Here is a 23,580-nt window from a genome sequence, read left to right as displayed (position 1 = left end):
TAAGTTATATTCCATTATATATATATATATATCTCACATCCTTTTCATCCATTCATCTGTCGATAGATATTTAGGTTGTCTCCATGTCTTGGCTATTGTAAATAGTACTGCTGTCAACATAGGGGTGCATGTATCTTTTTCAATTACGGTTTTGTCTGGGTGTATGCCCAGGAGTGGGATTGCTGGATCATATGGTAACTCTATTTTTAGTTTTTTGAGGAACTCCATAGTGGCTGCACCAATATACGTTCCCACCAACAGTTTATGAGGGTTCCCTTTTCTCCGCACCCTCTCCAACATTTATTATTTGTAGACTTTTTAATGATGGCCATTCTGACTGGTGTGAGGTGGTACCTCATTGTAGTTTTGATTTTTATTTCTCTAATAATTAGTGATGCTGAGCATCTTTTCATGTGCCTCTTGGCCATCTGTATGACTTCTTTGGAGAAATGTCTACTTAGGTCTTCTGCCCCCACCCAACAAATCTTAAAATCAAGTATAAAGAGATCAAATTGTTTACAAGTAATTTAACCATGTCACAGAACAAAATTCAAGAATATTTCTGGGAATATAGATATTTAGCATCCAAAAAAGTAAAATTCACAACGTGTGGCAGCTAATCAAAGAGTACTAGATAACTGTAGGAAAATACAGATCATACAAAGAAGTAATAGAAATTTTAAAAATGACTCAGAAATAACACAGATATTAGGGTTGGCAGACATGGATAGTAAAACAGTTAATATGACTGTGTTCCAGATGTGCAAAAAGTTAAGTAGAGATCTGGAAGATGTAAAAAAGAATCAAATAGAACTTATAGAAATGAAAATTATAATATCTGAGATGAAAAAGACACTGGATGAGATTACTAGCAAATTAGACTTTGCAGAAGAAAAGATTAGTGAGCTTGAAGGCAAGTCAAAAGAAACCATTCCAAATGAAACACAGAGAAAAAAAATTTAAAAAAAAGATACTGTCAGTGAGCTATGAAAGAACTTCAAGAAACCTAGTATATATGTAATTAGAGTCCCCAAAGAGAGGAAATATTTGAGAAATCATGGCCAGAAATGTTTTAATTTGGTGAAAACTGTAACTCATAAATCTAAGAAAACCAATGTACTTCAAGTACCAGAAATATGAATAAAACTATTTGAAGACACATTTTAATAAAATTGCTCATAAGCAATGATAAAGAGAATATCTTAAAAGCAGCCAGAGTAAAAAGACAGAGAGGAACAAAGATAATGATGACATCTCAGCAGAAAACATGCAAGTGAGAAGATAGTAGAGCAACATCTTCAAAGTTCTGAAAGGAAGTTAAAACTGTTAACCTAGAAAGTAGTTCTTAAACATGAAGGTGAAAAATGGCCTCTTCAGACATATGGAACATTTCATCAGCAGTAGACCTTCACGTCATAAAATTTTAAAGGAAGTCCTTTAGGCAAAAGGAAAATAGTACCAGTTGGAAATATGGATCATCACAAAGGAATAAGGAATATTAGAAACTGTAACTGTAGGTAAAGATATAAGATTTTTTATTACAATTAAAATCCCTTTAAAATAACTGACTTTTAAAACAAAAATGATAAAAATTTACTGTGAGCATTATAACATATTTGTAAATAAAATGTCTAAAAAAGCATGCAAGTTGGGAGGGGAGAGATGAAAGTATACAAATTTTAATATTTATTCCTTGCATAAAGTGATATAATATCACTTGAAGGTGTACTGGTATAAAGATGTATACTATAAATGCTAAAGTAACACTAATATAAAAAATACAAAGTTATAAATAATAAGCCAACAAAAGAAATAAAATGTAATTATAAATTTAAAAAAGGGTATTAAGAACAGTAGGGGAAAATAGAAAACACATAGCAAGCTAATAGACTTAAAACGAATATCAATAGTTGCCTTACACATAAATGATCTCAACATATCAATTAAAAGACAGGAATTGTCAAATTATATATAAAATCAAGACTCAAGCATGTGCTGCTTATAAGAAACACTTTTTAAATAATTGTCATAAATAAATTTAAAGTAATTTGGTTGGATGGGAAAATATATACCATGCTAATACTCATTAAAGAAAGCTGAATCAGCTATATTAATACCAGACAAACTAGATTTCAGAGAAAAGAATATAAAGAAGGATCTTCCTTTTTAATGAAAACCTAGAAACTAGATATCAGTTTTGTATATTTCAGCAAATAATTAAATCATTTATTTTGGAAAATAAAGTTATCTTATAAGCATCATTATCCTATTGGCCTGGACTGCAAAAAAATTAGACCACACAAAGGATGCGGGCAGCAAGAATAATAGGACAGTTATAGAGAGAGTGCCAAATTAATTCCTTGCTAAACATTTGATTGTGGTATATAAATATTGACACAGAAAAAAGAAACAGGATTTGGGATAATTCATATTTCTTTCTTCAGGATGTTAGAGTCCATGGACATGAGCATAGACTTATGGGACTGTCAATAGATTAAAAAAAATTGTCTTTCTCCTTCTAGTTCTAGAAATGGACTTTAATTGAAGCTGGCAGATACTGGATATAGACAAAACACTTGCCAACATCTACCCAGAAATATTGTCCGAAAGTGTAGCAGAATTATTTCTGAAGATTGATAAATCCAATAAGGGGTTAGATCCCTATACTTTCAGGCTCTCACACATGTGAGATCTCCTGGCTGGTACATCATTTCTTTTCCATTCTTATAAGCCAAATCCTCTCACTCATTGAAGTCCTTATTCAAGAAGTAGGTCAAGAAGCACAGCCCTCATAAAATCTTGTTACTAAAACACTAGAATCTCTAGTCTACCCTCCCAACCCATTTAAAAAAATCAAACTGCTTTAATCAAGCTGCTCAAAACATACATGTATAACTATTTTTTTCTGTATTTCTACCATGGATTATATTTCAGTATTACTTTGCAATATTTTTTAAAGAATCCTGCATCTTCCAACAATTTCTAATGACTACTACAAGTCTCACATTTGGAGGAAACACATTTTGAAAGGTTAAGTAATTTGTCTAATGAAGCATAGTCAGTAGGTGACGAAACTTGGATTAAAGCATTTATTTACTCAACAAAAATTAATTGAATGCCTAATACATTCTAGTCACTGTTCTTTGTTTTAAGAGTGCATCGATAAATAAAATGGAAAACACAAAAACTAAGTCCTGTCCTTTTGGGCTCAGATGTGTCTAATGGAGAACATGTGATTTTATTACTGTCTCCTATGACTTCTTTATCAAAGAGCATTGAAACTTTCCCTTTCTAATTTCCCATTAAACATGACATCAATACTTCTCAAACAAAAGCATTCTAAATGAATGATAATGAGCAATATTTTTTAAAAGTCTACTGGAATAGTGGAAAGGCACATAGTGACAGGATGAGATAGGGCCTGATCTGTCAGCACAGTGACTTGTCATGCCCAACATTTGTGTTGGGAAACAGATGCCTGAAATTCTACCTCAAAGCAAATTAAGTATTATTTTTTATTTATTAATTTTTTCTTTATTAATAACTTTCCAGTGATAATTCCTACATCTATAGTAAAATGTGAGAGCTCCTGAAGGAATGCATAGCTAAACTAAAATGAGAAAAAGGATCTCAGAAAAGGGATGTTTGATCATACAGCAAAAATACTGAATCTGTGTATTAGGTAAATCTCTTTTGAGTATAACCTATAGAAATCTAATCAAACTACCTCAGAAACAAAAAAATCCATTTCAGGTTAAGGCTGGTTTCAGGTACTCTTACAATGACAATTACATCTTGTTCACCATGTCCTGAGTGATCTTTTTTCTCTCTGGCTTTACTCTACATATGGTTCTCTCCATTTGATGAGGAACGTACCCACTTGCAAATCTAAGATTATGTAGCAGTTACAGCTCTTACTTTCAGAGGGAGCGCCCGCTAAAATTTAAATTTTATAAAGGAGAACTTAAAGTGAATATAATTATATATTTTGATATTAACATTAATATTTGAGAGTCTAAAATCTTATATATTTTATAAAATAAATTAGTTCTTGAAGAGAGTTTTTTCCTCTTATTTTCGCTGTTGTTTGATGTGATTGTTCTACTCTTTTTTTTTTTTTTTTTTTTTTTTTGTGGTACGCGGGCCTCTCACTGTTGTGGCCTCTCCCATTGTGGAGCACAGGCTCCGGACGCGCAGCCCCAGCGGCCATGGCTCACGGGCCCAGCCGCTCCGCGGCATGTGGAATCTTCCCGGACCGGGGCACGAACCCGTGTCCCCTGCATCGTCAGGCGGACTCTCAGCCACTGCGCCACCAGGGAAGCTCCTGATTGTTCTACTCTTGATTTATTTACTCACTTAGCACTAGAGTATTGGAGGCAGTAATGCTTATTGGTTTTTCCTATGTGTAAGGAACTATGGTCAGCATTTACCTTCATTAATCACATTGCATTGTCACAACAGCCCAGTAAGAAAAGTCCTATTATTACAACCATTTAAAATGTAAGGAAATTGAGTCTTAAAAGACTGTCCAAGTGTATGTATCTAATAAACAGCTAAGCCAAGATGTAAATCCAGAAACTGAGCTTCTCATAGGCACAATGCTACTTTGCCTCTCTGACAGTACAGTAGGGAAAAATTACCTAACATTACAATGCTTCCTCAAAATTAAATCCTTAAATCATTATCTTACGAAAGACTGTATTTTAAAAAACGACATGGGGTAATAAGAGATATCAAACCCTAGTGGTAACATATGAATTCAGATCCCAATTCCACCACTGACTAGCTGTGAACATTTAGGCACTCAGCTCAAATTTTATATACAGGAGTTTCATAAAATGTAAAAATATAATAATATATATACCAGTATATTTTGTGAAGATTAAGTGAAATAGTCTGTTGCTTGTATAGTGGGCAGATTATACTGTAGCCAAAAATAGCATGAGAGTCAGGTAAAATATAAAAATTGTTGATTTAAAAGTGTTAAAGGGCAAGAACTCTTGCATTCTACTGGACTATAAAATGGCATAACCACTTTGGAAAACTCTGATGATTTCTTAAAAACACAAATATATACCTATCATAACCCAGAGATTCAACTTCTAAGTGTTCACCTAAAAATGAACATATGTTCACACAGAGTTGTACAAGAATATTTATAGAAACTTGTCCAGGATAGACCCAAACTGGAAACAAGCAGACTTCCTGTTAACAGATGAATGGATTTTTAAAAATTGTGTTAATTCCATACAGTGAAATAATGCACATCAATATAAAGATACTACCTGTTGATACACACAATATGGATGAATCTCAAAATAATTACTCTGGGTGAAAGAAGCTGATACAAAGAGTACATAGTGTATGATTCCATGTATTTTAAATAGTGGTAAATGCACAGTAATTTCTAGAGACAAGTAGCCAATCAGTTGTTACCTGGGGAAGGGAGCTAAAGGAGGAACGGACTGCAAAGGAATGTGAGGATCTTTAGAGAGAGAGAGAGATTTTACATATCTTGATTGTAGTGGTGGCTTCATGGGTACATACATCTGTCAGATTTAGTGAGTCGTACATTTTAAATGGATGCAGTTTATAATATGTAAGTTATACCACAGTAAAGTTAACTTTAAAAATGGAGAGACATTTCACGTACATGGATTGAAGGACTCAATATTTTAAAGATATAAATTCTTCCCAGACTGATCCGTAAAAATAAATGCATTTTAAATAAAATTACCTGCAGGGTTGTGTGTGTGTGTGCATGCCTGTCCGTGCATTTGCAAGCATGTGTGTGTGAAAATTAAGGAATTAGGGTCTAAAATTTACAGAGAAATGCAAAGAACACAAAATATCTAACGCACTAGAATAATAATAAACAAGCTAGATTAATATCATATTGAGGCCTGTTATATATAACACTGTAGTAATTAAGACAATGTGAAATTGTCATAAATATAGACAAATTGACCACTGAAACTATAGAGAAAATCCAGAAATAGACTTACTTACTTACATCTCTATGGTTACCTAATTTTTACAAAGGAAAAACTACACTTCAGTGGGAAAGAATAGTCTTTTTGTAAATGGAAATTCATATAGAAAAATAATAAATCTTATCCTGTTCCTTAAACTATATATGAAAATTGATTCTAGATCTAAATGTGTAAGAAAAAAATAAAACTTTTAGAAAAAATATTAAAATAACTTTGTTACCTTAAGGTAGCCAAAGATTTCTTAAACAAGAACAGAAATTATTCATAATAAGAGAAAACTTGATAGATTACATTAAAATTAAAATTATGTCAAAGACATGATTAAGAGTGTGAAAAGTAAATTCAAATAGAAAATATTTTATGCATATATCTGTCAAAAATAATATCTATCTAGAATAAAGAACTTTATAAATAAGATAAACAAGTCAATAGAAAAAATGAACAACATTGAACAAATTTTGTTTTTTAAAATTTTATTGTATTGTGGTAAGAACATTTAACATGAGATATATCCTCTTAACAAATTCTTAAGTGTACAATGCTATATTGTTGGTTATATATATATAACCAATATATATACTATATAACCAATATATAACCGACCATCTGATTTATAGCAGATCTCTAGAACTTACTCATCTTCTTTAACTGAAACTATGCCCATTGATCAGTAACTTCCCACTTACCCTTCCTCCTAGTTCCTGGCAACCACCATTCTAATCTTTGATTCTGTGAATTTGACTAATTTTAGGTTTCTCAAATAAGTGGAATCATGCCATATTTGTCTTTCTGTGACTGGCTTATTTCACTTAGCATCATGTCCTCAAGTTTGTCGCATGTGGCAGAATTTCATTCCTTTTAAGGCTGAACACTGTTATCTGTGGATGGACGTTAAGGTTATTTCTACATCTTGGCTATTGAGAATAGTGTTGTAATGGATATGGGAGTGCTAGTATCTGATTTCGATTATTTTGGGTAAACACCCAGTTATGGGATTGCTGACTCATATGGTAGTTCTGTTTTTAATTTTTTGAGGAACCTTCATATTGTTTCCATAGCAGCTGCACTATTTTACATTCCCACCAAAAGCGCACAAGGATTTGAACAGACATTTCATTTAAAAATATCCAAATGGCCAATAAACTTAGGAAATGTGCTAAACTTTATATGCCATCATGGAAATACAAATTGAAACCAGCAGAGTGACTAAAATGAATAAAATAGTCTGACAATTCCAAATGTTAAGTAATGATGTGAAGCAAATGGAATCTTCATACTTTTCTGGTGAGAGTATAAATTGAGATAGCCACTTTAGAAAATGCTTTGTCAGGATGCCCTAAAACTGAACTAGCTCATAACTTAGGACTTAGCAGTTCCATTCCTTAGTGTATACCCAACAGAACTGCATAGTTATGTTCACCAAAAGCATTATACAAGTATGTTTATAGCAGCATTATGTGTAATAGATTGATAATGAAAGCAGTCATCAGTGATAGAAAGGATAAATATGGTGAGATATTATACAGTAATGAGAGTAAATGAACTGCAACTACATGCAGCAAGATGGATGAATCTTATAAACAATATATTGAGGAAAGAAGCCAGACACAAGAGTAGTACATGTATATGATTCCATTCACTTACAGTTGAAAAAGAGGGAACATTATTTTTTCCCTTTGAAGTCAAGATAGCAGTTACTCTTGTGTGGTTAGCAACAGAGATGGGGTATGAGGGTGACTTTTGGGTTGCAGGTGGTGCTCTGTTTCTTGATTCAGGCTCTGACTGTAGGAATGTGTTTTACTTTGTGAAAATCCATTGTGTTACACACTTAGGATGTGTATCCTTTTCATTATGTATGTTAAACTTCAATAAAAATTTTAAAAAGTAACACACATACCAACTAAATCTTACCTTATTAAAGAACATCACATACCATTTCATGAATGATTTAAGCTCTGCGTAAAGTAGGAGAATCCAGAGGAGGAACTTTAAACTATTTTGTAGTTGAGTGTTTAGCATACATAAGTCAAGACACTGAGAAAGGAGGAAGTCCAAGAATGGGTAGAAGTAAATATCTATATATAATGAAGGAACATTTCTGCTTCCAAAGTCTTTAGAAATTGTTTAGAACTAAATTAGTGCCATAATAGAAAGTGATAACAACATAACTTTCAGTCTTGGAAAAAGATAAATCAGAATCAAAAAAGTAAAATACAAATTTTTAATTTTTGTGGCAATGTGTGTACATTCACGTGTTTCCTTAAGCATGCTCAAACAGTCTTTGTCCTTCCCTCTTCCTCCAACCACGCTTCTCTCTCTCTCTCTCTCTCTCTCTCCCTCCCTCCATTCCTTCCTTTGCCTCTTTCTCTCTCTCTCTCTTTTTTTTTGGTGATTATACAAATCAAACAACACAATAGTTGAGTGCCAATATATTTTCTTCATAGTAACATCATTATCTATCATCTTAGATTCCTACAGGTCAAGGCAATTTTTTTTTTTTTTTACTTTGGTTGGTTGTCCATTAAGTATTGTCAGCTGCAGTCTGTCATCCTGAGATCTTATCGTCCCCATAATATTGGCAATACCAGTTACCTTGCAGCATCTCTCACTGTCAACCATAGCCTTCAGAGGATAGGTAACACCAAGCTTCTCAGATAGGCTGGTGCTCCCTGTACACTGTATTTCACAAAGCCTTAATAGAGGGTCTATTAAGCCCTTGATACTAGAAGTGTGGTTCCCATACCAGCAGAATAATCTCACGCTCAACCTGGATATATTGAATGAGAATTTGCATTTTAACAAAATCCCCCGGTTCTTTGGATGCACGTTAAATTTTGAGAGCCACCACTGTAGGCATTCTCTGGATAAAATGTTCAAGGGGTAGGTTCTTAAGTCTTAATTGATAAATCATTTCTAATAGCCGCAATTTCCTGAACTTCTGGCTTTCCTTCGTACTCTGCCAGGGGAACTTGGAACACCCACCTCAACTAAACCACTGTCCTATTTACGTTTTAAAGAACTATTCTAATAAACATTAGAAGCAGCTCTGGTTGTTCTTGACATAATCCTAAATCCTAAATCATAATTGATTTAAATGGTACCAATAAATGCTTCCCTATCCGTGACACAGCCCCACTAGTACAACGTTCTCTACACTTTACCTTGGTTCATGCTGGTACACATTTGTCAGGTACTGTAACTCCTTTAATAGTAGGCTGTTTCTTCCTGGGGCAAAGTTCACACTTCCCTGCTTAGGTTGTATTAAAAGTGACTTGGGTTTTGGTTCTAGAGGCAATGAGGAAGACTGGAGGAGGAACTTGTAGAAGATGAATGTTATTTTGAGATGCAGCTATCCCAGATGTAGGATTGCAAGATAAAGTTAAAATTGAAATTTAGATAAATGAAAAACCTTGTTTTAGTATAAGTATGCACTATATATTGCATTAGGCAAATTCATACTACAAAGCACTTGTTTCTTATCTGAAATTCAAATGTAACTGTGTCCTTTTTTAAAAAAAAATTAAATAACCTTTCTGTTTTAGATATTTTACTTTTAGATTTCCAGAAAAAATGCAGAGGTAATATGGAGAGCTTCCATACATTCCACACACATTTTTCCTTATTGTTATCATCCTATTTAGTATGGTATATTTGTTACAATTAATGAACCAATATTGATTCATCATTATTAACTGAAGTCCACATTTTATTCAGATTTCCTTAGTTTAGCCTAATATCTTTTTCTATTCCAGCATGCCACACAGGATACCATATTACACTGACTTGTCATGTTTCTTTAGGCTCAGCTGTGACAGTTTCTGTGATGTTCCTTGTTTTTGATGACCTTCAGTTTTGAGGAGTACTGGTCAGGTGTTTTTTAGACTGTCTCTCAGTGGGATTTGTCATCTTTATCCTGATTATATTGGGGTCATGTGTTCTTGGGAGGAAGACCACAGGATTAAGTGCCATTTTTATCACATAATATCAGAGGTATATATTACCAACATGGCTCAACTTTGAACCTTATATTTTAAGGTGTATATTTGGAGTCACTGGTTCCTGAAAAAACAAAAATTAAAATTAAAAAAGCACTTAGAGGTCATCTCATTAGACCCTGAAATATCTTATTCATTTCAATTTGTCCCAGAATCATAAATTTATTAGGTACATATGGTCTGTTTGGGAAATGGATTATCAATGAACCATCCCCTAATTATACTATAGGAAGTACCACATCTGAGAATATGTTATTTAAACAGCTAATATTCATTAGTATTTCATCCAATGGAAATACTCAAAAGGTGAAAATTTTCTATGAACTTTCTATCCATGAATTGATCTAAATGTTAGGACAATTATTTTCCTTTCTTCTTTCGACAACTGAGGAATAAAGAAGGGATAGTTAGCCCGGAACATTGGCTGGCAGATTTTCCACATAATATCAAGTAATAAACACCTACGAAATCAAATGTACAAAGCCTAGCCGTAATGAGTTTCCCAGAAAAAGTGAATCCACTTTGTCCAGGTTGCAGTCATCAGGGTCAACAGCCTACAAGGATCTCCAGGTGGCTTGGGAAATTGCTGGGTCTGGGGAGATATCCTGAATGCTAATATTGACATTCCCTTTTGCGAGTTCACTATAAAGATGAGTACAAATACATCCTTTATTAGTTAACCAAATAATTATTTTTCTAAATATCTTTGTTTGAGTGTTCTTATTCCAGAGCACAAAATCCATAACCCTCTTGGTATCTGCTCTAATACTTTATGTGTATAATTTGCCACTCGTTTAGAAAATATGTAATTTTTCACTCCTAGTAACATTTTCTTGTCTGTATTTGTCACAACTTTTCAGAGACTTTGACAGCTTTTCCTTGTTCCTTTGTGTGCTCTAAGTTTCTGCTTGTTATCATCATTAAACATGCTGTGTCCACTGCCGAACTAGGAATGGTTAAGTAAACAAACTTAAAATAATTAAAACAATATTTGTTAAAGCCCTACTGTGCGCTTGGCATAACGGTGGGTTCTCAGATAAAAATAAGAAAGAATAAACAGTAAAATTTACAAAAATGCTGAAGAAGAGCATGGCGTTTCTCAGGAAAAATAAGTAGTTTAATTCAATTAAAATACAACATACAGAGAGAGAGTGGTAAAAGATAAAACTGTAAACCTAATATCTGGTGGATCATAAAAGTCCTCTCTTATCTCCTAACTGCCACGGACTTCATTTTAAGCACCGGTGTGCTAAGATTGAATCTCAGCTTTTTGAAGTCTTCCCTGGTGGCTATATAGGGAAGAAAGAAATAAAAATTCAATGGCCTTCCCTAGGATAGATGAAAATCTACTTGAAAAGGCAAGACTTACGAACATGGGGTAAGGAATAATTCAAAATGGAGTATGGTCAAGTAGAAAATACTGGGCTAAGAAATATATTATCCATAACAACTGGTGTTTCTTTAATCCATTTTCCTCATTGCAGCCAGAATTACCTTGTTAAAGCATAGATCCAATCTTTTCAACCTCTACATTGCACGGCCCCTGAAATCCTTGACTGATTTTCTAGTGCTTATAGAGAAACAAAATTGTTTCTTTAACAAGTCTTAACAACCTCTATCCCATATTTATAACCAAGTTTCTTGATTTCTGCATTTCAACCACACTGGCTTTTATAGGCCCACACAACAATATTTACTTTTTCTGTAAGCCCACACAGGCTACTCCCTGTATGTGGAAAGCCCTTCCCATCCTGGCCATCTTTCCTTTTCATTTAATTCCAAACATTTCCTCTCTAGAGGTATCCTCTGGAAAGCTTTCATTGGCCTCCCTTACTTGTACAAATCCCCATTATTCAGTTTCATACTGTATTAGTCAAGGTTCTCCAGAGAAACAGAACCAGTAGAAGATGATGGATAGGTAGATGATGATAGCTAGCTAGCTAGCTAGGTAGATAGCTAGATATCTATCTAGCTAGATATTTAGGAAGAGATTTATTATGAGGAATTGGCTCAAATGATGGTGGAGACTAAGTCCTATGATCTGCCATCTGCAAGCTGGACACCAAGGAAAGCCAGTGGTATAGTTTCACTCCAAATCTCAAGGCCTAAAAATCTGGACCACTTATGTCTGAAGGCAGGAGAAGATCCATGTTTGCCCTTTCTCAGCTTTTGTTCTGTTTAGGCCCTCAATGAATTGAATAATGGCCACAATGTCGGTGAGGATAATCTTTACTCAGTCTACTGATGCAAATTCTCATCTCTCTGGAAACATCCTCACAGACACACCCAGAAATAATGTTTTACCAGCTATCTGGATACCCCTTAGTCCAGTCAAACTGACAGATAAAATTAGCCATCACAGTAAAGTTCACTTCATTTGTCTCCCATCTCTCAAGGATCAATTTCCTTTAGCTATTCACTCTTCCTTCTCCTAGACCATCAGTTCTCTTTATAATTTTTTAAAGTATACGTCAAAAAGTATGTTTCTCAATTAAAAAACAAAGAAACCTTTCTTGACCTTATAATATCTTCCAATTACACGTCCATTTTTCTACTTTCCTTCACAGAAAAGTTCCTCAGAAGAGTTTTCTACTCATTGTCTCAAATTTCTCCCTTCTTATTCTTTATTGAATTCAGTTCAGCCAGGTTGCAGCTCCGAACATTCTTCCAAAATGACTCTCATTAAGGCAGTGACTGGCAGATATATTGCTAAAGACAAATGGACGAAACTCAGTCCTCATCCATACTTGACATGTCACCAGCAGTTGGGACATGGTGACCATTATTTCCTCCATGACAATTTCTTCACTTGAATTTCAGGACCCTACAACTTAATGGTTTCTTCTTGCTTTGTGGAAGGCAGTCTTCTCAGTCTTGTTTGCTGGCTCCTCTTTCTCCCATATTCTGTCTTAATGTGGGACTGCTCAGGGCATCAGTCTTTAAACCTCTCTTGGATTCCATCCTACTCCCTACCATGGTGATTTCATCCAATCCCATGCCTGAAATGCCACCTGTATGCTTATCAGTCTAAGTTTTATAGGCTAAGCCCAGAACTGACCCCTGGACTTTTGGGTCAGGTATCTAACTAAAAATTCAATATATTTGTTTGTATTGCTAAGAGAAATCTCAGACTTAAAAATTAGCTTCTGATCTCTCAACTTAAAACCTGCTCCTCTGCCAGTCTTCCCTGTTTCAATTAGAGTCCTCATTTTATCTACATGGTTCTCAAATTCTGGGGTCAAACTTAACTCCTGTCTCTTATATTCCTACACCACCTCTTCCATCAATTAGCAAAGTCTGTTGACTCAAGCTTAAAAACATATGCAGAATCTGGCCAGTTCTAATCATGTCCACTGTTATCTATCACTTTGGACAAACCTACAGTCATCATCATTTCTTGTACAAATTATTGTAATTGCCCTCTAACTGGTCTCTATATTTTTTCTTTGCCCTATGTAGTCTACTAAGCAGAACAGCTGGAATGATCCTATTAAAAGTAAGATGAAGTTATGTTTGTAGGGAAAGTTCTTCAATGGTGTCTTATTGCTCTCAGATTAAAGATAAAGTTCTTAAACCTGTGAGGCCTTACACAATCTGGCCCTCTGCAGACTCTTTGATCTAATTTCTTGATTTTCTTTTTCTTTGAGTCGGCTTCAGTCACAGTGGTCATCTTGCTGTGATTTTTTTTTTTCTTTTTTAAACTAGGAACTTTCTCAGTGTGGGAATTCTTGGCACAAACAAAGTAAGCCGCCAGGACCCGGTTAATTAACTAAAAGAACGGCTGCTATTATGGTTGATATCTGAATTGTTAAGGGTCTAGAAAGGGGTGCCTGTAAGTCTGTGCTTTGTTGCGTAAAGTAGACCAATTCAAAAGGGGCTAGTTAATGGGCACAAAAATTCCCATGATCCCTCCCACTTCCTTGCTACTGTATCTTCAGAAGTAGGGCAAGATCCTTTTAAGCTAACAGATCTGAAATTGATTTACTGATAGCTTGCTTAAGACTGATTCAGGAATGGGGAAATGCTAAATTGGTAAGTAGAAGTTATTATTAATGTGTTTTGGAAAATACTGATTCTCTACCCTGTCCCAATCTTACTGAATAAGAATGTCAGTGTGGTGGAGCTGTTGAATCAGTGTTTTAAAGAAGTTATTGTATAATTTTTATGCTTATCCAGATACAATCCTAGCTGCAAAAAAATTCCCTGACGATCTTTTAAAAAATGCTGATAGTCAGGCTTAACCTCAGAAATCTGATTCAATAAGCAGCAGGATTGAGAATCTGTGGTCAGAGTTAGAGATCAGTATTTGTTGAATGAATAAAATGAGTCAGTGACAACTGATTAAAATGTGAATTATTATATACTTATATTCCTTGACAATTCAGTTATGTTCTCATTTTCCCTTGGATTGTCTTTAGTTTCTCAATGTGAAGGAAAGACTAAAAATTAAATTCCTTACTTCATATTATGTTTGAGAAAGTCTTCATTACCTCTTGTCTGCAATTTCTGCCCTTGTTTTGCCATTTCCTCCTTACTAAAGCCAGAGCTGTCTTTCCAGAACTCAACCAATCATGTGCATATTTAAAAACTTGTTTATGTTTCTATATTGATCTGGAACCTTTTGGTTGTGACAGAAACTCAACTCAAACCAGTTTAAATGAAAAAAAAAATTTTTTTCAATTGGCTAACATAACAGATCTGAGCTGAATCTAGGATTCCATAGGATTCTATTTATTTCCAGTTTTACCCTAATTTCTCCCTTTTGCTTAATTCTTTCTTGCAATTTCAGATTTGCTATTTAGCAGTTTAGCATCTGTGGTAACCCAAGCAAAATTTCAAGATTAACCCAGGTATTCACCTTGAATCATGGGTTCGTCCCTTAGCTGCACTGGAGCCAGAAGGATGGGACGATCTGACTGGTCAAACATGTGCCTTTTATGAGTGTGCATTTTCTGGTTTTTGAGCGTGTTGATACAGGTTTGCACCACCCAAGACATATACACTGAGAGTGGCCCAAGGGGAAGAAGTGAGGGCTCTTACCAGGAGAAGGAAGGAAAAATCCAGAGCAGACAAAATGACACAACAGGATATATTCAGGATGATTTAATTAAAGTGTTATGCTAGTCCCCAAATCATTACTACTTGTGCCCTATTTACCTCTATAGCCCTGAAGGTCATTTACTTCTCCTCCTGTACCCAACATTTCAGTCACACTGAGCTACTTGTTTCTAGAACATGCCATACTCATTTATATGTCTGCCTTCACTTGTGGTATTTCTTATATTAGGAATACTTGCCAAATTTCTATTCATTTTTCAAGGTATATCTTTCAATCATCTATTGCTGTGTAACAAACCACTTTGAAATTTAATTATTGACAAAACCCATTCTATTACTTACTCATGAATCTGCAGTTTGGGCAGCACTCAATAGGAACAGCCCATCTCCGTTTAACATAGTGTCAGCCTGAGAAACTCAAAGAGCTGGGGCCTCATCTCTCAGGAGGAGGTCAAGCTGGGTCATATATTTGAGACCTCAGTTCTCATTGTCAGCTGAGTGTTCATCTGGAGCCAGTCATAGGGGCACCTTAGTTCCCCTCCACGTGGTGTGAGTTTCCTGTAGCATGGCAGCTTGGCTAAAAGGGAGAGAAGTGGAGGCTGCTTGTCATCTTAAGGCTCCGGACATCACTCTGCTGCATTCTCTTGGTCAAAGACAGTTGAAAGGCCAACTCGGGTTCACAGGGAGGGGAAGTAAGCTCTCTTCTCCATAGGAGGGAGACGTGCGGAGTGACATGCACATTTAAGTGGCGGCGGTGTTGGGTCTGGGGGTTATATGGCTCTTCTTCCAAGACGCCTGCCGCCTAAGTCCAACTTAGCTGTTTCCACTTTCCAGTAGACTGGCTCAACCTCTGAATGACACCAAGTAAAGTTAATAATTTTTGTGTTTCTATTCTTTTAAAAGAGTGTTTCTCAGAGTACGTTTAACAGATTTGTTGGGAAGCAAATAGGCCCACTACAGGAAAAAAAAAAAAAAAGATTTTATTTTTAATCAACTAAATTGTGGAGGATTTCCCTATTGCAGGAAGTCTCAGCTTTGTAATATGCTAATGTGCATTGTAAACCTCCCAGTGACAGGAGTAAGGAAGTTAGGTAGAGAATAGGAAAGGTTACGTAATAGAGCCTAACAGTCCACTTGTCATGCAATTTTATAATTATTTGATTGTCAATTTGTGTGTTGTACTATGAGCTCTCCAATCATGGTAATTTGGTGTTCTTTTGTTGTTTTATGTCCAGCTATCACAGGGCCTAACACATAGTAGTCTTTTAGTAAACATTTCAGGAATAAGAGGTAAGGAAAAAGAGAGAGGAGGGTAGGGAGGAAACAGTTTTAAAACCTTCATTATGTAAGCCCAGCCTCCATATATGCAATCTGACCACTTACACAATTCCTAATTCATTTGATAGAATCCAGTCTTTCTGTGCAGATTCCTCAGAGGGACTTATCATTATTTCTGATCAAATAAAACCATGTTGCTCCTGAATAGTTCCATTGTAATAGAAGGAATAATAGCCCCTGAATGATGTTCACATCCTAACCCCTAGAACCTGTAACAGTTACAGTACCCAGCAAATGGAATTAAAGTTGCAGATGAAATTAAGGTTGCTAATCAGCTAAACTTAAAATAAAGAGGTTATTTTGGATTATCTGCATAAACCCAGTGTGATCACAGGAGTTCTTAAAGTGGAAGAGGGAGACAGAAAAGAGAACCAGAGCAATGAAGTGTTAGAAGAACTTAGCCAGATGTTGCTGACTTTGAAAATGGAGATAGGAGACAATGAGCTAAGGAATGTGGGTGACCTCTAGGAGCTGGAAAAAGCAAGGAAATGGATTCTCCCCTAGAGCCTCCAGAAGGAACACAGCTCTACTGATACCTTGATATAAGCCCTGAGACCCATTTTGGATTTCTGACCACCAGAACTATAAGATAATAAATTTGTGTTGCCTTAAGCTATTGAGTTTCTGATAATTTGTTACAGCAGCCATAGAAAACTAATACACCCATGGATGATTACCATATTTTCTGGTTGACTAGTGATTAAAAAGAAATTATTTTAAAGCAAGAATGGTACAGCCCTGGCTGCACTTAATTTAATAGATTCAGTTTTAATTACCTTGATGTGACTCTGTAGTATGTTAGCAAATACACCATAGTCCATTTGTAAAACTGACTAATCTATATTAATAGATGCTCTCAGTATGGTATTTGGTCTGGGTTAATTCCACTATAGGAAAGCATGTGTGAATATTTGTGGAATATGGAAATGGTTATTCTTTAGGTTATATAACTCTGAGAAACACTGTGCTTTGAGGATGATTTGCAGCTTACAGAAGCAGATCAATGTTTTATAAGGAAAGAAGCATTTCAAAATATGAGAATTTTAATAATATATAAATAATTCATCCAAATATGTTCAGTTATTTAAATTTTCTTTCCTCAAGTAGCTAATAAACACCTTCCCGTGTCTGTCATGATCTCAGGTAGTGGGGATACGCTGGTGAGTTAAGCACAGTCACTTAAGATTCATATCTTTTATTGGAAGAAACTGACAAAAATTTAATATTGAATCAATGTGAATGATGCGCTAATAATATTTACAAAGTATTGTAGAAGATCAGATGAGAGTTTATCCAACTTTTAAGAAAAAAAAACTTTACGATGCCAATAATATTGCATTGTATCTTTAAAGTATTCAGATGAACAAGTTAGAAAAATAGATTCCAGGAAGAGGAAAAGACCCATGTGAAAACACTTATATCTCCAAAAATTCATTTGTTTGAGAGATGGGAAGCAGTTTGTGGCACTGGGATACAGGCTATGCATGAAGGATATAGCACAGTGGAAAGGGAGGAGCATATTGAAAATTTTCCCGGGAAAACCATGCAGGATCTAACAATGTGAGGGTCTTTGTAAACATACCAAGTATGTTGGATTTCATCCTGAACGATGTGAGAAACGAAGAGTTTTTAAACAAACCCATAACAGCAAATTTTCTCCAGAGAAATCTAAAGATGTGTGGATGATGAATTGGAGAGATGTTATTAAAATGAATCAGAAAAACATGATGAAAGTTGAAACTAGGAAGGTGGTGATTGTTCGGAGATTAGAAAATTGGGTGACACTTAATGAGCAGATTCTATAGTTTTGGTGATTGAGAGTGGAATTAAAAAAAAAAACTCTAATGGTAATAATTTAGACAACTAGTGAAACTACCTTTCCTTATTCAGATATCATAATAAGAAAAACATGTATATCACTTATCATGGTTAGGATTCTTTCTGATGACAGTAATAAAAAAATATAACTCAAACTTGTTATAAAAAAATAAGGAGTAAAAAGTCTCACATACCTGAAATTACAATAAAACTTTGAAGAGGCTTGAAGGTGAGTCAAATAATGATTCCAAAACAGTTTATATCTCCTTTCAACTCTGCTTACATTGTCTTTTTGCTTATATTCATTCAGAGCTCTGTCTTCAACAAATGTTTTTACATGACGATACTTGTTAAAAATGTGTCTCAATTGTTTTGAATATTTTACCAGATTTAGATGTGAAAATTATAGGTCTTCTCAGTTCCATTCCTTTGCAGAGTAGAAAATAAATGATTAAAACTGAAAGTAAGATCTCCATGAGTATATGCTTTCCAAAGTTGAAATATTATAAAATTAAACTATAGAGATTTAATATTAAAACCTGTATTCTATTTGAACTCTCACAGTTAATTTGCTCAAATCCACTGTTACCTCTGAAGGAATAAATTTCAGAGTTTCCCTGTTTGCAAGCTTTATTTTTAGTCATTGCAATTCATTAAATCTTAAGAAGCTGAACATTTCTGTTCTTTTATTTCTTGAATAAACTGATTAAAGATTTTCAATTTATTTTGAATGGAATACAAAGTCTTGGTTATAAAACAAGTTAAATACCATTGCAGAACACTTAAATTGATTTCCAAGTAATTCTTTTTAAAAAATGTATTTATTTTATTTTATTTTGGCTGTTTTGGGTCTTTGTTGCTGTGCGTGGGCTTTTCTCTGGTTGCGGTGAGCAGGGGCTACACTTCATTGCCTTGCGCGGGCTTCTCATTGCGGTGGCTTCTCTTGTTGCGGAGCACGGGCTCTAGGCGCGTCGGCTTCAGTAGTTGTGGCACACAGGCTCAGTAGTTGTGTTTAGTTGCTCTGCAGCATGTGGGATCTTCCCGGACCAGGGCTCAAACCCGTGTTCCCTGCATTGGCAGGCGGATTCTTAACCACTGCGCCACTAGAGAAGCCCTCCAAGTAATTCTTGAAATATTTAAACATTGCTAAAATCCAATTGATGATGACAGAAAAGAGAAGGCCCAGATAAATTCATGTTGAAATATGTTTTAATGCAATATCAACCATATACACACAAAAATTATAGTCGTTTTTCTATTTCTGTGCATAAAGTATTTACAAATTTTGACTACAGCTATTTCAGTGCAATTATTAATTTGTGTACCACAAGAAATTCTAGGTATATTTTCTTGATAAATAGGTTTTTTACTTTAGTAAGACCATTATTTTCACCATAACACTGTATTCTAACAACTTAGTATTTCATATTTTTATCCTTGCAAAAACAATATATTTAACTCCAATGTTGAGTGTTTTAATAGTGTTCACACTGCTGCTTTCAAGCAAATGAACTTGTAAAACTTTACTTTGATCTATGAATTAGATGAAAAAACTTGAACCATTATTGGACTTAACTGATTTTCTATTTGAAGCATGTGCCAATATAACACTTATATCATTCAGCTGTTTGTGAAGTTCTTCTGCTGATGGAGTCAACAATGTCATCTATTCCTTCACTTTTCCTATCTACCTATGAAAAGTTGGATATGTATTCACTTATCTTCCCGGACCAGGGCTCAAACCCGTGTTCCCTGCATTGGCAGGCGGATTCTTAACCACTGCGCCACTAGAGAAGCCCTCCAAGTAATTCTTGAAATATTTAAACATTGCTAAAATCCAATTGATGATGACAGAAAAGAGAAGGCCCAGATAAATTCATGTTGAAATATGTTTTAATGCAATATCAACCATATACACACAAAAATTATAGTCGTTTTTCTATTTCTGTGCATAAAGTATTTACAAATTTTGACTACAGCTATTTCAGTGCAATTATTAATTTGTGTACCACAAGAAATTCTAGGTATATTTTCTTGATAAATAGGTTTTTTACTTTAGTAAGACCATTATTTTCACCATAACACTGTATTCTAACAACTTAGTATTTCATATTTTTATCCTTGCAAAAACAATATATTTAACTCCAATGTTGAGTGTTTTAATAGTGTTCACACTGCTGCTTTCAAGAAAATGAACTTGTAAAACTTTACTTTGATCTATGAATTAGATGAAAAAACTTGAACCATTATTGGACTTAACTGATTTTCTATTTGAAGCATGTGCCAATATAACACTTATATCATTCAGCTGTTTGTGAAGTTCTTCTGCTGATGGAGTCAACAATGTCATCTATTCCTTCACTTTTCCTATCTACCTATGAAAAGTTGGATATGTATTCACTTAGAAAAAGTCAGTAGATCTAAATGAAAAGTCTTAGTTTGCAGTATGATATGTTACTCTCCCTTGGGTAGCTGGACACATTTGTCATTTCAAGTATAGTTCACTTTAAAAGGACAACATTCTTTAAATAAATACTGATGCTGCTTCTGCAGATCTGTGTCCTCTAGCTTTCCTGTCCTGAGAGTAGATGGTAACACCAATTAATATTTTATTCGTTAAACTTTTACCAACTTTTTAAGAAATGGAAACTCTGGAAATAAATTTTTAAATTTATTTATATTAAATGATTTATTGCAAAAAATAAAATAAAATGCTACCAAACAATAAATTAGATAAATATATATATAGATATGCAACATTAAATAAATATCAAAACCACTTAAGAAGAACATTAAGACTACAATTATTGATAGGACAATACAGCTATTATTTCTTGATCATTTTTCAAGCCCACATCAACCTATAATTTCACATTGACCTGACTAACTGGAGGTTCCATGGATTCCAGTTCTCAAAGGTCATGGCACAAATCTTGCCATAAATGGCTGGTATTCCAAGTGACCAGCAGGGGCAGCTGACTTAAAAACTTCTACTACTACTCTAGACCTGAAAAATGTAGCTCTTTCCTACATGTCCATTTTTTTTTTTAATAGACTTTATTTTTTTAGAGCAGTTTTAGGCTTTCAGTACAATTGAACAGAAAGTACAGAGAGTTCCTATATATCCCCTGACTCCACACACTACATGTCCTAGTATAATTATTTTATCAGAAAATATTTTGCATTCTGCCCTCAAAAGTGAGATATTATATCTGGAAAAGCAGAGTGAAAAAAGACTGGTAATCTTCCAGATAGCCACATGTTAAAGTTAGAACTCTGTTCATTGCACATGAGTTTCATCCATTATTATACAAGATTATGGCAGGAGCTGAAAGTAAAATTTTAATGCAACTATTATTAATAATACATTACTAAAAAATGAAAAACCTAGGATAAATGTTGAACTGAACAGGACTCAAGACAATAGGCGTGTATTCCAGGCAAACTTGGATACATGTTCACCCATGTATTATGACATTGATGTGATTATCATTTCAGAGTATGCATGGAAAACACATTGTAAAGGTTAAACAATAAAAAACACTAAACCTCACATTTATGTTGAAAATGCTTATTTTTGCTATTTCCCTTGTGCTAATATGGCTCAGATTTCAAACTTTCTGATCAGTTGACACAAGTGTACAGACAAGAGTGTGTTAAGGGAGTCTTCTGGAATCGAATCGAAATCTGACTCTGCCACCTTCTAGCTCTGTGACCATCAACACATAAACTACTTTTCTGAAATTCAGTATATTATCTTATAATATGGGGATGATGTTACTTCCATTAAAGTGTTCTTATAAGGTAATGTGAGTTCACAGTAGCAAAGTGCTAATATTATTGTAGTAGCTCAATAATTTAATTTCCTTCTGTATGGCCCTTTTCCTTCACTTCACTTTTATGTCAAGAGTGTGATACTTCCCATCCACCCATCCACATTAAAATGACTAAATTAGGGGTAGTGACTATCTATATAAAGTCTCCCATCTCTAATTTTTACTGCAGTTGGGACCCATTTGGGTGCTGGCAAAAGGATTTATAGTCAGTGAATTATGAACATAACAGTTGGTGGATTAGAGGAAGAAATGAAACTGTTTAAAGGCCTAATGGTACATTTTAGATTCTGGAACTTCAATATGAGTCCTAACAATGTCAGGGAGGTTGGGTTTTGTTTTTTTTCCCAGTTGTGGGCATGAGGAATTAGGAGATCCGTTCAAATATCATAAAGTGACCCTTTGAAGAAACTAACAATCAAGAAAGAGCAAAATAACAGTTCCTTTATGTTTCTCCAAAGATTGACTGTGTTGAATCAAAATGACCTTACAACGTACATGACAAATGAATTGCCATATATATATATATATATAGCTCATAAAAATCATTAAATAAAATAACTTGAATAAAAAAACAATAACTTGAATAAAAAAACAATAAAAAAAACTTGAATAAAAAAACAAGGGTGCATAGAATAGGTCATTAATAGAAGAAGAACCCTGAAATGTCATTAAACATGAAACAATTTTCAACTACAGTGATCTAGGAACTGCAAACATGAGACAAAAATGAAATACACAAATATGACACAACATTTTACATCTCTTAGACTAGCAAAAATTAAGTTTAACAGTAGCAAGTGTTGACAAAGATGTGGGAAAATGGAATCACAGAGTCATGTTAACACTTTGGAGAGCAGTTTTACAATACTACTTACTAAAGTTGTCAATGTGCAACCCTATGACTAACAGTTGTACTTCTGGGATTATGTTCCATAGAAATTCTCTAAAATGTGCAATAGGAGACTTGTGCAAGGATATTTATGGCACCATTTTCAATAATAGGAAAGTGCTACAAATGATCAAAATCTAATACTGGAAAAATGGAAAATGAAATATGATATATTTGTATAATTCAATACTTGACATTAATTAAAAGGAATGAACTAGACTTCTTTATAGCATAGGTCATCTCAAAAACATAAGTTTTGAGGGAAATAGGCTATTTGAAGAATGATACATATAATAAATATATATGCAAATTTAAAACCATAGATAATACTATACACAAATATATATAAATGAGTGTTGTCTGTCTATTTACCTATCCATATCTATCAGGAATTGTTATGCATTCATGAATTTATCCATCTTTCTATCAGTCCATTAATATATCCATGTGTATTTTATTTTATTATTTTTTTTAACATCTTTATTGGAGTATAATTGCTTTACAATGGTGTGTTAGTTTCTGCTTTATAACAAAGTGAATCAGTTACACATATACATATGTTCCCATATCTCTTCCCTCTTGCGTCTCCCTCCCTCCCACCCTCCCTATCCCACCCCTCTAGGTGGTCACAAAGCACCGAGCTGATCTCCCTG

This window comes from Physeter macrocephalus, chromosome 16 (assembly GCF_002837175.3).
Source record: "Physeter macrocephalus isolate SW-GA chromosome 16, ASM283717v5, whole genome shotgun sequence".
In the NCBI taxonomy this organism is placed as follows: domain Eukaryota; kingdom Metazoa; phylum Chordata; class Mammalia; order Artiodactyla; family Physeteridae; genus Physeter; species Physeter macrocephalus.
The sequence above is the reverse complement of the archived record's forward strand: the minus strand, read 5'-3'. Positions refer to the sequence as shown.